Source organism: Rhinolophus sinicus, chromosome X (assembly GCF_036562045.2).
Source record: "Rhinolophus sinicus isolate RSC01 chromosome X, ASM3656204v1, whole genome shotgun sequence".
Lineage (NCBI taxonomy): Eukaryota > Metazoa > Chordata > Mammalia > Chiroptera > Rhinolophidae > Rhinolophus > Rhinolophus sinicus.
In genome coordinates, this window is record NC_133768.1 from 102,226,508 (window position 1) to 102,240,993 (window position 14,486).

The 14,486-nt window shown below is 36.5% G+C and overlaps 1 protein-coding gene across 7 annotated transcripts in view; it reads left to right on the forward strand.

Annotated features, from left to right (window-relative positions):
* LOC109436883 (melanoma-associated antigen 8) overlaps positions 1–14,486 on the forward strand; it is a 178,556-nt gene that overhangs the window by 78,695 nt on the left and 85,375 nt on the right. Inside the window, exon 5 of one of the 7 annotated variants that reach the window (XR_012493484.1) lies at positions 9,546–9,564. The exons of the other annotated variants lie outside the window; for them this stretch is intronic. The gene's annotated coding sequence lies outside the window, so the exon portion shown is untranslated. Of the gene's footprint in view, positions 1–9,545; positions 9,565–14,486 lie in introns of those variants that run through there. 7 annotated transcript variants of the gene reach the window in all.

Here is a 14,486-nt window from a genome sequence, read left to right on the forward strand (position 1 = left end):
CATCTAATTTGGTTTCTAGCTGTGTTCCTTCTGCTATTTGGAGCAAATATTTTCTTTTTTCATCTGGCAATTATATTTATAATGTTTGCAAACTGTTTCCTTTACAGTTGTACCTTTTTATTCACAGTGGCTTGTTCTACTCTTTTATGGATTCAAAATCCTCTTGAATCTCTCTGAGGATTTTTTTCTAAGCTTTTCTTCTGTTTCCTGCATTAATCCTTTTGAGTTAGTTCCTCTATTCAGCTTGGAGTCACTTTTTCATGCTGTTCATTATCTTCAGGTAATGTACAATTATTTTAAATCTGGCCTTTTCTGAGCTGCTTGTTAATTATCAATAATCATAAGAAGGGAGAAGGTGAGGGAATTAGAAAGCACAGTCAGTAACCACAAGATTGCCACAGGGATACGAAAGTTAATTTGGGGAATGCAATCAATAATGTTGTAAAGATTTAGTAGGGTGTCCGATGGACACTTGTCTCATTAGGGAGACCACCTCAGGGATGATGTAGATGCCTGATCACTGCACTGTACACCTGAAGCTGAAGCTGAGCAATAATGAATGTCAACTACAATTATATATATATATATATATATATATATATATATATATATATATATATACACACACACACACACACACACAAGAAGTGGAGTACAGCATTAGGAATAGAGACAGTGGAAATGTAATGGCTGTGTGTGATGTCAGAGGGATAGTGGATGGGGGAAGGAGGGTTGACAGAGTGTGAGGGATATAAATGATAAATGTCTAAGTATTACTTTGTTTTGTGCACATGAAACTAATAAAAAAATAAAAATAAATAAAAAATGATCATAATATGAATACTATCCCTGTTGTTACTCTGGATCACGTAACATCAATTTATTTACTTAAGAAAAAATTCAATAGAAAATCGGTGCTTGTAATTTGGCACATTGTAATTTGGAGTATCTGCACAAGACTTTCAAAAAGGGGCTTCTGTTTAAGCATTGTTTGATTTTTGACTCCTTAGCATCTTAATGTGTATGGCAGTGCTTTCCTGATTAGCAATCATAGAGGTCTTTTGTTGAACCTCTGCTATAGCTGCTCTGAAGCATATATATATATATATTTTTTTTTTTTCCATTTCAGGTATACAAAACAATGTAATAGTTAAGACATTTCACCCCTCACAAAGTGATAACCCTTCTCCCCCAGTCTATTGCCCCTCTGCCTCTGACATCATATATATCTATTACAATTTCGTTGACTCTATTCCCTGTGCTGTACTTCGTATCCCGTGACTATATATATATATATATATATATATATATATATATATATATATATATATATAAAATTATAGTTGACATTCAGTATTATTCAGCTTCAGCTTCAGGTGTGCAGCACAGTGGTCAGGCATCTACACAGTCCATGAAGTGGTCTCCCTAATAAGACAAGTACCATCTGACACCCTACCAAATCTTTACAACATTATTGATTATATTCCCCAAACTATCTCTCTGAAGCATATTTTTGTGAGGGGTTCGTCCTGATTCCCAAAGTGAAGCTCATGTGGTCGTTTTCATGTGACAGTGATATATGTTGATCAAAATGTTCAACACAGTATTGTTTATAATTGCAAATAATTGAAAGACTGTTTGAAAATCTTTTGGCACATTATATAGCATATATTCTCACACACACATGGTGGAAAGAGGCACCATTTTACTGTTTGAATTTGCTAACCACACGTGTAACTTTAAAAAAAAAATGTCATGTGGGGTTAGCTGGTAGAGTTAGGTGAATTAAGGTAATAGAGTTAAGGAATTTTTGTTTCCTTCCTTATACATGTTGAATTAAGAGAAAAAGAATGTTATTTGAAATGAGTGCAAATTATGCAATATTATTTCAACAGTGTGAAAATGCATAGACTAAATGGGAGAAAAGATGCTGAAATGTTAGTAGTGGTTATCTTGGGGTGTGGGGTGTTTTAAAAATATTTTTTGTGTTCTTCAAATTTTTTTAATGAGTCTATACTATTTCCTAAGCATAAAGTAATAAACAGTTGAATGAAAATAAATTTCACAAGATGAACAAAAATATAGGACTCATGTGTTGTGCTTATTTGTACTTATACTGTGTTAAGTTATGAGTTTATAATGTTGGTGCTTAAAATCATTTAAATAAGATGGTTGGTGCATTTCTGGAATAGTTAGGAAAAACAACTATGATTTTGCTAAAACATATTGGAAATTAAAATGGAGAAGATAAATAGGTTGTATCCACACTCTGGCCCCAGATCAAAGTGGTCTGTCTCTCCTCTGAACTCTTGGAGAGCTTATCGTGCATATAACTCATTGAGCGCATGTCCTTTACACCAGTATTCCCAACTAAGTGGTTTCATGGAAAAGGGTTCCATGTCTTGAAGTCATTGTATTGTCTATAATGCCTAGTGCAAAACTCTCATTAAACAAATAAGTGATGAAAAAAAGTGGTACAGCTCATTTTATGACACTGAGGGGACTGGTTATTTAACACATTAAACTTGTTCTTTTACTGTTGTAGAGGCTTAGATTATAATAGATAACATGAAAAAATCAAGAAAGGTTATGTATCTTGCTCCAGGTCACATAGCTCATAAGTTGAGAGGGTTGGGATTTGTACTCAGGTTACCTGGCTCTGAAGCTTAGGCTATTTACCAACACGCACTGTCAGACAACCTGATAGATTTGGTTGGTAAAAATACAATTAGTCCAGATAGATTCAGACAATACCAGGGGTGCCAATAAAATGTATACACATTTTAAGAGATGTTTACACTTCGGTCAACATTGCTCAAGCAGTAGTTTGCCATAATCAGAAGTGTCTGGATGCTGATGGTAACCACTTTGAGCACCTCTTGTCATTGCAGAAGTCAAATGTGACTTGTATTCATCTTTTGTTATCGATATATATTGAGTATTACAATTTTAATACAGTTTTCCTTTCTTAAAGTGTGTATACAATTTTTTAGCACCCTCTGTATATTACATATACAGCAAAAACAAGATCATTATAACATCAGCTCCCCATATTCCTTGTCCCACAGGGGACACTGAAAGAAAAGGGGCCAGATGACAGGCAATATGAGTAGTGGGGTACCTTGTTGCCCAGGGGCCAATGCCTCACCATAGCTGAAAAGTTTTACAGCCTGAAGCTCTTCCTTAAGGGTGTTTGCATGGAGCAGTCCTCTAAATTCTACTATCTAGATCAAATTCTATCTAGGCAAGTGGGCAAATGAGTCAACTCTTTTAAGTAGGAGTTGTAAACGAAGAAGTAGCAACAAGCTGTAGGTTTGGTTGTTAAGGCTAAGAGGTACAATGCCCTGATGACGTGGGCGAGGAGCTTGGTCTTGGTATACTCAGTGTCATTTAAAGTTTTAAAGAAGGATTATACAAGGCTAAAGTGTCCTTCGAGAAAAGCGTGTCAGAATAGCTGCTGAACCCAAATCAGTGACAAAGTTTAAACAGTTAATATCTGATTATGTTATCTTCTCTTGAGAGTTTGGGAGAAGGTGTTGTGGCAATAGGCTTCTACAAAGTCACAAAAAAGACCCAAGCCATTGCCATTGCTGTGCAATTCTATTTTCAAGATGATATTTCTGTTCACCTAGGTCCTTTGTTTGCCTAAAATAAATTAGCCGGTACCACTGTCTTTAGAAGACAACAGGAATGATTCTATAGTTAATTTCTTAGTATGTAATATTTTAAATATAAATCTAAGAAGCCACATGTGAAAATGATATTTCTAAATAATGGCAAATGCCTGTAAGGTGGAAGTTCTCCCAGATTATATTTCTTTTCTTCCAAATATGAACATGACATGGCTGAAGAGTTAACATGAGTTAATATCTATAAAGGTTAATATTCAAAAATGGGCAATTTTGGCAATGAAACCTGGTCAGATTATGATTTGCTTCAGAGAAAAACCCTGGAATTAACTAAATTGATGTGGACCTCAAATAGGGAATTATATTGAAGCGTACACACACACACACACACACACACACACACACTCCCCAATCCCAAACTTGCAAGAATATTGAACACGGATCCAAAAGTCTCCTGACTCCAAGACTAATGCACTGATCCAAATCGCTATTTCCTTGCTTTGGTGGATATTTAACTGCACAATGTCTAAGAGATCTTCCAGTTCCGACATACTGAATCTAAGATTTTCATAATGTACCGTGCATGGTTCATTAACTTGTTTTTTTCTAATTCTTTAGAATAGTAACATATTCATAACATAGAGTTCAATTGATATCTCATTGTTGAAATGTAATTGTTGATTACTCTAGTAGTGTTTAATGAAACCCATAGGAGGAAATGTATGATTTATGCAATTCACACACTTGGACAAATCTCAATCACTGCTCTCTGGAAGTCAATATTGGTTGTGATAAACTAATAGGTCGCTAGTCCAAACAGATTATCATGGTCTGTAATGGAACTGTAAAAAGACTTCAGTTGATGAGTTTGCTATTGAATCTTTCATGTTTACAATCTTAGCTCACTAGGTTTTTATCGGTGATAAATATGAAAGTAAATGTAAATTTGAAAGGTGGTAGGTTTTCATTTTAGGAGGTACCCCCAAATCTCTGCTTTGCTTTTCAGCAACTGAGTCTTTAAGTGCTCCTTGGGTATTAGAAAAACAGCACATGGATTCACAACTTCCAGAAATGTCTTTTTAAAAACTGTAAGGCCAAGCTCTTCATATATATATACTGTGCCTCATTGCCTCTGACCTGGCTTTCATGTTTAATTCTTGTGCTGTATACATTGTTAATAATTTAATATTTGAAGTATAATAAAGCTTAAAAGATGCAGACATTTTGATATGGGAAATCAAATTTGCAATTAAACTATCGTCCTAGTCACTCATTAAGGAGAGATCTTTTGAAGTGTTAGTGCGAGGAATAAAATTGCCTTAAGGGTTTTCTTTCAGAGGTTCAGTTTATTTGACTGAAAAGGCATTTTTTGAATGTATAATTGTCATTGACTGAATATTTGCATCCCCCCAAAATTCATATGTTGAAACCCAATCTCCAATGTGATGGTATTTGGTGGTGGGGCTTTAGGGAGGTAATTAGGTCATGAGGATGGAGCCTTCATGAACAGGGTTCATGCCCTTGTAAAAGAAGCCTCAAAGAACCCCCTCACCCCTCCCACCATTTAAAGACACCTGGAAAAGCCTCTAGTCTATGAACTGGGAAAACTGAGACACTGAATCTGCTGGTGCCTTGATCTTGCGCTTCCTAGCCTCTAGAACTATGAGAAATCAATATCTGTTGTTTATAAGCCACGTAATCTGTGGTATTTTGTTATTGTAGTCCAAACAGACTGAGATACTAATAGAAGGACATATTCCTCTTGTTACTTAATTTAGTCACATGAGAGAGACAGCCATATTGGTAAAAGGTTTGAGAAATAAACAATATCAATGACAGTGAGAACTGCAGTCTCACACATAACACATGATTCTAGTGTGCCAAACATATAATTTACTTTGTTAGTATAAATGCCTTCTTTATCAATATGACTTTTTTTCAAGATCACATATGTTTCTCATAAGATATATTTGAAACTCAACCTTAGGAAGGCAGAGAGGCAGTTGGTAGAGAGAGCAGTGACTTGGCTTCTATTTCTAACCTTGCCACAATTTAATAATTGTTACCTTGGTCAACTCCCATCCCTGCCATGGTCCCCAGTTTCCTAATTTGTAACATGAGTAGGTTAGATTAGAGGCCTTTAAGGGCTTCTCAAAATGTGTTTCCAGGCTCACAGCTGGGCAATAAGTTTTCACCTGATGGCTTATAAATGAATCTAAAAGTATGAGTCCTTCCCTTGTTTCTTGCAGGCAAATGACACATAATTCTGGAGACTATTGTTTTATGTATGACTAGGAGAACCTACTTTTTTGTTTGACAAACATATAGAGCTTACTATATGCTTAGCACTGACCTAAGCAATTTCTAAATACTGATTAAATGTGTTTAACCCTCACAGCTACTGTAGGTAGCTGATACTTTTATTGTCCCCACTTTATGAGTGGGAAACTGAGGTCCAGAGAAGTTAGGTCATTTGCCCACAGCTAGTAAATGGGAGAGTTGGAATTGAAATCTATGTAATTTGGTTCCAGGGTCCATGCTTTTGACCATTATTCCATACTATTATCTTACTAAGAGAGGGATGTCACCCCAATAAATTTTTTTTAAAAAAAAGAGAGGGATGAGAGGTTTCCAAAGCTTGGCATTCATAAGCTAAAATCAGCACAGTGCTTAAGTTTACTGAAAAACTCAAATTCAGGATTGTAAAGCTCCCACGGTGCATGTTCACACAGCTTGCTATTGGAGTTCTTACGGTTTTCAGGAAGGATATTTTAACAGCAGCCCATTTTCAAAGCTGTCTTGAGTGGTTTGTGATTCACTATGGCCGTTTCCTTGCATTTTAATTTTCAATTACTGTTGGTGTGTTTCTGGTGGATATTTTCATCAATAGTGTGCCTTCCTCCATTCTCAGCTTTCACATCATTCCTCTTTGGGCTCACCGACTGTAAGAAAGAGGTGCATTGCTGGGCCATATAGGTTTTGACCTCTCTTAGCTATCAGACTGTTAAGGCTTGGAGATCACAATACTATTAAATATCAACTATAATTATATATATAGTCACAGGATGTGGAGTACAGCACAGGGAATAGAGTCAGTGGAATTGTAACAGCTATATACGATGTCAGAGGGGTAGTAGATTGAGGGAGGAAGTTTATCACTTTGTGAGGGGGATAAATGTCTCACTAGTACATTGTTTTGTACACCTGAGTCTAATAAAAAATAATTTTTTTTTTTTAAAAAAAGCTTGGAGACCACTTACTTCTTATAAGGGCTCAGTTAGTGCTCTCATTCCCGTGAGGTGCTATATTGGAAGAATGAGGAGGATGGGGAGATGTTTTATTCTTCCAGTTTCAACTTATTCTTCCAGTTACTTATAGGCAATTTAGGAAGGCATAGCATGATAGAATGTGGGCTGAGGAAGCAAATTATTATATAGTGCCATGCCATACTTTTACTGTTCAAAAACAACACAGGTTGCTATTTGAAAATTTAGGTTCTAATTTTAATGATAGAAAAAGAAATATCGTTCCCTTTATGCTTTTTCTTTTTCTAACCATGACAAAGATCTAGACCTAATCTATGACTTTTAACAAAATTTATAGTTCCTATTAAGCTGCATGTCTTACATTTAGGGAGATGCTGCAGGTACAGAAACGAAATATTGGTGTATCCAGTAAGTCTCAAATTAGAACAATTTCCATGACAACTTATTCAGTCTCATTTAAGAAAACATTTGCACAGTTCATATACAGAATCAACATTCTGTTGTTTGGCTCCCAGTATATTATTTTGTGTTTGAGATGTCATATGTTTCAATTTTGGTATCACATGCTGATATTTTTAGCTATAGCAGCATAATGCTATTACTTGACTGTAAAACAACTGTTGTGTGCCAGTCTCAGCCTATCAATAACCAATGTTGTGGCTAGACCAGCTCTTGTGGTTCTTATGATTGGAAGACACCCTCAGGAACAACCATCATGAAACTTTGAAAAAAAAAAAAAGGTTTGTTACTTACAGGGCTACACAGCGAGCGCAGGGGTGGGGGGAGTGAGAGTGTGCATGCAGGCCTGGGGTTCTGCTGTTATTGGGATTGAGGGTGGAGGCATAGGGTTTTGTGGGCTCACTGTTTATTGGTGAATTTATACCATAAGAGTGGCAATTTAAAGCTTGGAAAGAGAAGGCCCAAATGGTCAGTTTTCCAAATAAACAGATCTTTAAAACCAAGAAGCTTGGGGGAGGGGAACAACCTAGCTCTTTACCTAGTCCTGTAACTGGCAATGTGTTTATTTAAGATAGCCATCTTTGAAGTGGATGCCTCTTTAAAATGGGTGCTTTGGCAATCAAAGCTTAAGCCAGTGGCAATCTTGTAGTTACCGATTGATTGTGCTTTCTAATCCCCTCACCTTCTCCCTCATCCCCAACCCCCTTCCCATCTAGCAACCCTCAGTTTTTCCTCTATATCTCTGAGACTGTTTATGATTAGTTTGTTCATTTATTCTATTATTTAGATTCTGCTTATAAGTGAGAGCGTATGGTATTTTTCTTTCTCCGATTGACTTATGACTTATTTCACTTAGCATAAGGTTCTCTAGGTCCATCCATATTGTTGCAAATGGTAAGATTTCATTCTTCTTTATGGCTGCGTAATACTCCATTGTATAAATGTACCACAGTTTCTTCATCCAGTCATCTACCAATGGGCATTTCGGTTGTTTCCATGTCTTGGCTATTGTGTATAGTGCTGCAATAAACATAGGGGTGCATAAAATTTTCAGAATTAGTGTTTTGGATTTCTCTGGATAGATACCTAGGAGTGGAATTGCTGGGTCCTAAGGTAGTTCCATTTTCAGATTTTTGAGATATCTCCATACTGATTTCCATAGTGGCTGCACCAGTCTGCAATCCCACCAACAGTGCACAAGGGTTCCCTTTTCTCCACATCCTCGCCAGCACTTGTTTGTTGATTTATTGATGATAGCCATTCTGACTGGGGTGAGGTGATATCTCATTGTGGTTTTTATTTGCATTTCTCTGATGGTTAGTGAGGTTGAGCATTTTTTCATATGTCTGTTTGCCATCTGTATGTCCTATTTAGAAAAATGTCTCTTCATGTCCTCTGCCCATTTTTTAATTGGGCTGTTTGTTTTTTTGGTGTTGAGTTGAATTAATTTTTTATGAATTTTGGATATTAACCCCTTATTTGATATATCATTGACAAATATCTTCTCCCATTCAGTAGGATCCTTTTTTTGTTTTATTGACGGCTTCCTTTGCTTTAAAAAATCTTTTTAGTTTGATGTAATCCCATATGTTTATTTTTTCTTCTTACTTCCCTTGCCCAAGGAATATATCAGTAAAAATATTACTCTGGGTAATATCTGTAGACTTTGTCCCTATATTTTCTTCTAGGAGTTTTATGGTTTCAGATCTTACATTTAAGTCTTTAATCCATTTTGAATTTATTCTTGAACTCACAGTTTTTTTGCCAAAGATAAAAACCAGGTTTTTAAGTAGATATTAGAATTTTTAAAAACTTGTATCTGCTACTGTGAGCTTGGGAGCTGCCCCAACTTAAAGAATTTTCTAATGAGATGGGTGGTGATATTAACAATTGTGATTTAAAAAATATTTTATAATGAAATGTGTCAATATTTGGAATATCTGAATAATCCAATGAACCTATATTTTCCAAATGACCAGTGCATAATGTTACAAAATCATGCATGGGCAAAAGATCTGTTCAAAGTACAAAACAGACCAATGGATTGTAATGTAAATACTAAAATTTCATTTACATGGTTTCAGATTCCGTATTGCAACTAACATTTAAGAAACTATCAATTGTCGAATTTTTGTGTTTTGTCAAATGAGAATATTCACAATTACTTTAAAAACACTTTTCTCCTTCCTAGCTACCTATCTGTGTGAAGCAAATTGTTTTCATCTACTTCAACAAAAACATCACAACAGCCTGAATGCAAAAGCAGATGTAAGAACCCAGCTGCTTTCTGTTAAGCTAGTCAATAAATATTAAAATGTAAAACAATTCATTCTTTTGGGGGAAAATAGTTATTTTTCATAAAAATGTTATTTATGTTAATGTGTAATGAGTTTACTGATGCTATTTTAAGTCAATCAATTAATAAATGTTATTTTAAATTAAAAAAAAAGCTTAAGCCAGGCACTTGCATTACAAAAAAGAAAAAAGTCCCTACTAACGCTGGTGCACTGTTAGTGGGAATGCAGATTGGTGCAGCCACTATGGAAAACAGTATGGAGGTATCTCAAAAATCTGAAAATGGAACTACCTTATGATCCAGCAATCCCACTCCTAGGTATCTATCCGGAGAAATCCAAAACTCCAATTCAAAAATCTTTATGCACTCCTATGTTTATTGCAGCACTATACACAATAGCCAAGACCTGGAAACAACTGAAATGCCCATTGGTAGATGACTGGATGAAGAAACTGTGGTACATTTATACAATGGAGTATTATGCAGCCATAAAGAAGAAAGAAATCTTACCATTTACAACAACATGGATGGACCTAGAGAACATTATGTTAAGTGAAATAAGTCAGACAGAGAAAGACAAATACCATATGATCTCACTTATATGCGGAATCTAAAGAAAATAAGTGAATGAACTAATCAGAGACAGTTTTGGAAACATGGAGGAAAAACTGAGGGTTGCTAGAGGGGCGGGGGGGTGGGGATAAGGGGAAGGTGAGAGGTTTAGAAAATAGTCGGTAACCACAACATGTTCATGGGGTTTTGAAAATTAATTTGGGGAACGTACAGAGGGATAGTGGATGGGGGGAGGGGGCTTCACACAGTGTGAGGGATATAAATGATAACATCTAAGTTTTGCTTTGTCTTGTGCACCTGAAACTAATAAAATAAAATAAAATAAAAAGATTCTGGGTCATACTGTGTGCATATTGATGGGTGTCAAGTCAATCTCATATTTATTTGCATTTCTCTGGTTATGTTACAGACATGTGTGAGAGAGTTTCTCTGGGAAGTATTCTTAAGAATGGGATAGGTGGTTCATAGGGTATACACGTGTGAAATTGAAAATATTTAAGAACCATCAAGATGCAGGCACTGCCTACTCAGAACAGACACTGCCCATGAGTCATATGGGTACCTACGAACTGAATATCTGCCTTGCATATCCATAAACAGTTCTGTTAGTGCAATTAGAGTTACTCAGGAACTGCTCTGTCAGTCTACACTCTCGCGTATGTGTCACATATGTAATAATTTTTTTTCTAATGGCCACATTAAAAAAGTAAGAGAAATAAGTGAAATTAATTTTGACAGTATATTTTATTTGATCCAATATAGCTACCATATTATTTCAATATGTAATCAATAGAAAAATATTGAGATAAAAAAAAAAGTCCCTACTGTCAGAGCTTATACTACAATAACTCATAAGGAAATCATTGGTCTTATCATTAACAAATATATAGATCTATATAGATGGATATAGATTAATTTGCTTATATAATGTCCATTGATATCCATCAAAAACAACAAATATATTTATTGCAGCACTATTCACAATAGCCAAGCTATGTAAACAACCAAAATGCCCATCGGTAGATGACTGGATTAAGAAACTGTGGTTCATTTATACAATGGAGTATTACTCTGTCATAAAAAAGAATGAAATCTTACCATTTGCAACAGGATGGATGGACCTAGAGAACATTACATTAAGTGAAATAAATCAGATGGAGAGTACGAATACCATATGATCTCACTTATATGTGGAATCTAAAGAACTGAATAAAGGAGCAAAGTAAACAGAAATAGTCTCAGAGATATAGAGAAAAAACTGATGGTTGCTAGATGGGAGGGGGTTGGGGATGAGGGAGAAGAGGAGGGGATTAGAAAGCACAAATTTGTAACTACAATATTGCCTCGGGGATATTGCCCCAAATATTGCCCCAAAACAGTTTGGGGAATGTAATCAATAATGTTGTAAAGGTTTTGTAGGGTGTTGGATGGGTATATGTCTTATTAGGGAGACCACTTCATGGACGGTGTAGATGCCTGACCACTGCACTGTACACCTGAAGCTGAAGCTGAATAATATTGTATGTCAACTATAATTTAATATAGATATAGTCACAGGATGTGGAGTACAGCATAGGGAATAGAGTCAATGAACTTGTAATAGATACATACGATGTCAGAGGGGCACTAGATTGGGGAGGGGGGTTATCACTTAGTGAGGGGTGAAATGTCTAACAATTACATTATTTTGTACACCTAAAATTAATAAAATATATATATATGTGTGTGTGTGTGTGTGTGAACCAAGCCCCTATTATAGGCAATCATAAAATGAGGCATGCCACATGGGCCTTATGAGGGCCAAGGAAGTACCATCCAGTTGGGAAAAAATGTATGTGAAGCAAGACATAGGGAGCCAAAGCAGTGATGCGAGCATTAAGTGACAGAAGAGCTCAGAGGAGTGAGTGGTTGTTGGGGAGGAGGTACTTGAGAATGGCTACAAAGAGGAGGTAACCTTTGAATTAGATGCTAATTTTTTTCTGCTTGCCCTACCTAAACCTATGGAAAGTGCTTCATTAGGGTAGAAGTTCTCATAAGAGGGTCCCAAGACCAACACTGGGTCATAAGGATCCTCCTGATAGGATCTGAATGAAATCCCATTGCGAATCCTCCCTTTTATTGACAAAGACAAATGACATCAAAGTCCAGAACTTTCATTTTATGTATAACCAGAAGCTACCTATACTAACTTCTAAGTGAGATATTAAAGATTACCGAAGCTCAGTATTCAGAAACCAACATGAGCACATTGCTGATGTGTCCTGAGGGCTTAAATTGGGATTCTGCTTGGAAACCTGGTAGGTGTTCAGCCACATTGTAAGCTCCCACTGGGCATGCTCACACATAGATGTTGCAGTCCCCATGGTTTTCAGGAAGTACATCTGGTCAGCAGTCCATGTGCATTTTCCTTATTGTCCTGAGGTGATTGTGATCTTCTGTGGTTGTTTTCTTGCTTTTAATTTTAAAACGCTATTGGTTTAACCCCATTATTACCCATTTTATTTGTTGTATGTGATTTTGTTAATTTTTGAAGTGTGTTAATGGTACATGGTTGCATTAATAGTGTTTGTCCCAACTTTTCGCAATAACTAGGCTTTCAGACATGCATGTGATCCAATCCAAATTTGAATACCCATATACCCTTAGAGTTATAGTAGGTGTGTGCATAATTTCCTCCCAAATGGGTTTGGACAGTAAAACTTCATGCTTTAAATATTTAATCTTTAAGTCCACAAATATTTATTGAAACCCTACTATTGATCCCCTTACCAGTAATGCATCCCAACAAGCATTTCCCATTTCAGAAAATAGCATCACAACCTACGCAATTTCTCAGGCTAAAAACTTAGGAATTATCCTTCATCCCCGTCTTCTCCTTACGTGCCACATTCAATCCATCAGTAAGTCTTCTATCTGCAAAACATATTCTAAATTTGATTATTTTTCATCATCTATACTATTAATTCCATAGTCCAAGCCATCATTGTCCCTCGTTTGAATTATTGCATTAACCTCAAAATTAGTGTCCCTGTCTCCTCACATGACCTCCCCTCCCGTGAAATTTATCCTACACATAGCAGCCAAAGTGAATGTCTTAAAACATAAGTCAGACCTACCACTCTACCACTTGAAATATTTGAAGCACTTCCCATTCACAACTAGATGAGTATCCATTCTTCTTCTTATGGCGTATAAGGCTTTTAAAAATGATCTGTCTTCTGCCTAATTTTTCTAACGTCATCTCTTTCTACTCCCTCCCACATTTACTCTGCTCCAGCCACACTGGCTTTCTCTTTCACTGTTGAACATGCTGTTATCATTTCCACCTCAGGGCATTTTAACTTGCTGTTCTTTCTACTTGGCACTCTCATTCTTCATTTTGTCAGATGAATGACTCCTTCTCAGCAGTCAGGTCTCAAGTCAATCCTCTCCTCCTTAGAGAAGCCTTCCCTGATTACCCAAGCTAAAGCAGCCCTTCTAGTCACTCTCTCTACATCCCCCCCACCTTGCCTTCTCAGAGCATGAATGAATAACTAAAATTATCTAAACTGTTTATGTCTACATGTGTATTTCTTTCTCTCCTCACTGGAGAGTCCCACCTTATCCGTGGTTTTGCTTTCCACAGTTTCAGTTACCTGTGGTCAACTGCGGTCCAAAAACATTAAATGGAAAATTCCAGAAATAAACAGTTGTGCGCCATTCTGAGTAGTGTGACGAAATCTCGTGCCATTCTGCTCCATCCCACCCAGACATAAATCATCTCTTTGTCCAGCATACCCATGCTGTATACACGATCTGCCCATTAGTCACCTAGTAGCCATCTTGATTATCAGATCTACTGTTGTGGTATCACAGTGCTGTGTTCAAGTAACCCTTATTTTACTTAATAATGGCCTCAAAACTCAAGAGTAGTGATGCCTGCAATTTGGATATGTCAAGGAAAAGTCATAAAGTGCTTCCTTTAAGACTGTAAATATCGTAATAAGTCATAAGAGTCAAAACTGGGATGAAAAGGACCATTTAGGACACTGAATAAAAGGCAGTTTGCACAGCAAATTAGAACAGAGACTGTGAATAAATGTAAGGATGCCCCTATATTGTGGGTGCCTGACTCCATGTCGTGGACATGATTCTTCAAAGGAGCTTTGCAGAGCTAGATATCAGCTGTATGCAATCCATGCTCTGAGAAATCTTGGGGGGGAGTGGATCATCCTTCCACACTCTTTGACTGCCTTTTAAATACGGCATATGTATTGTTTGGTA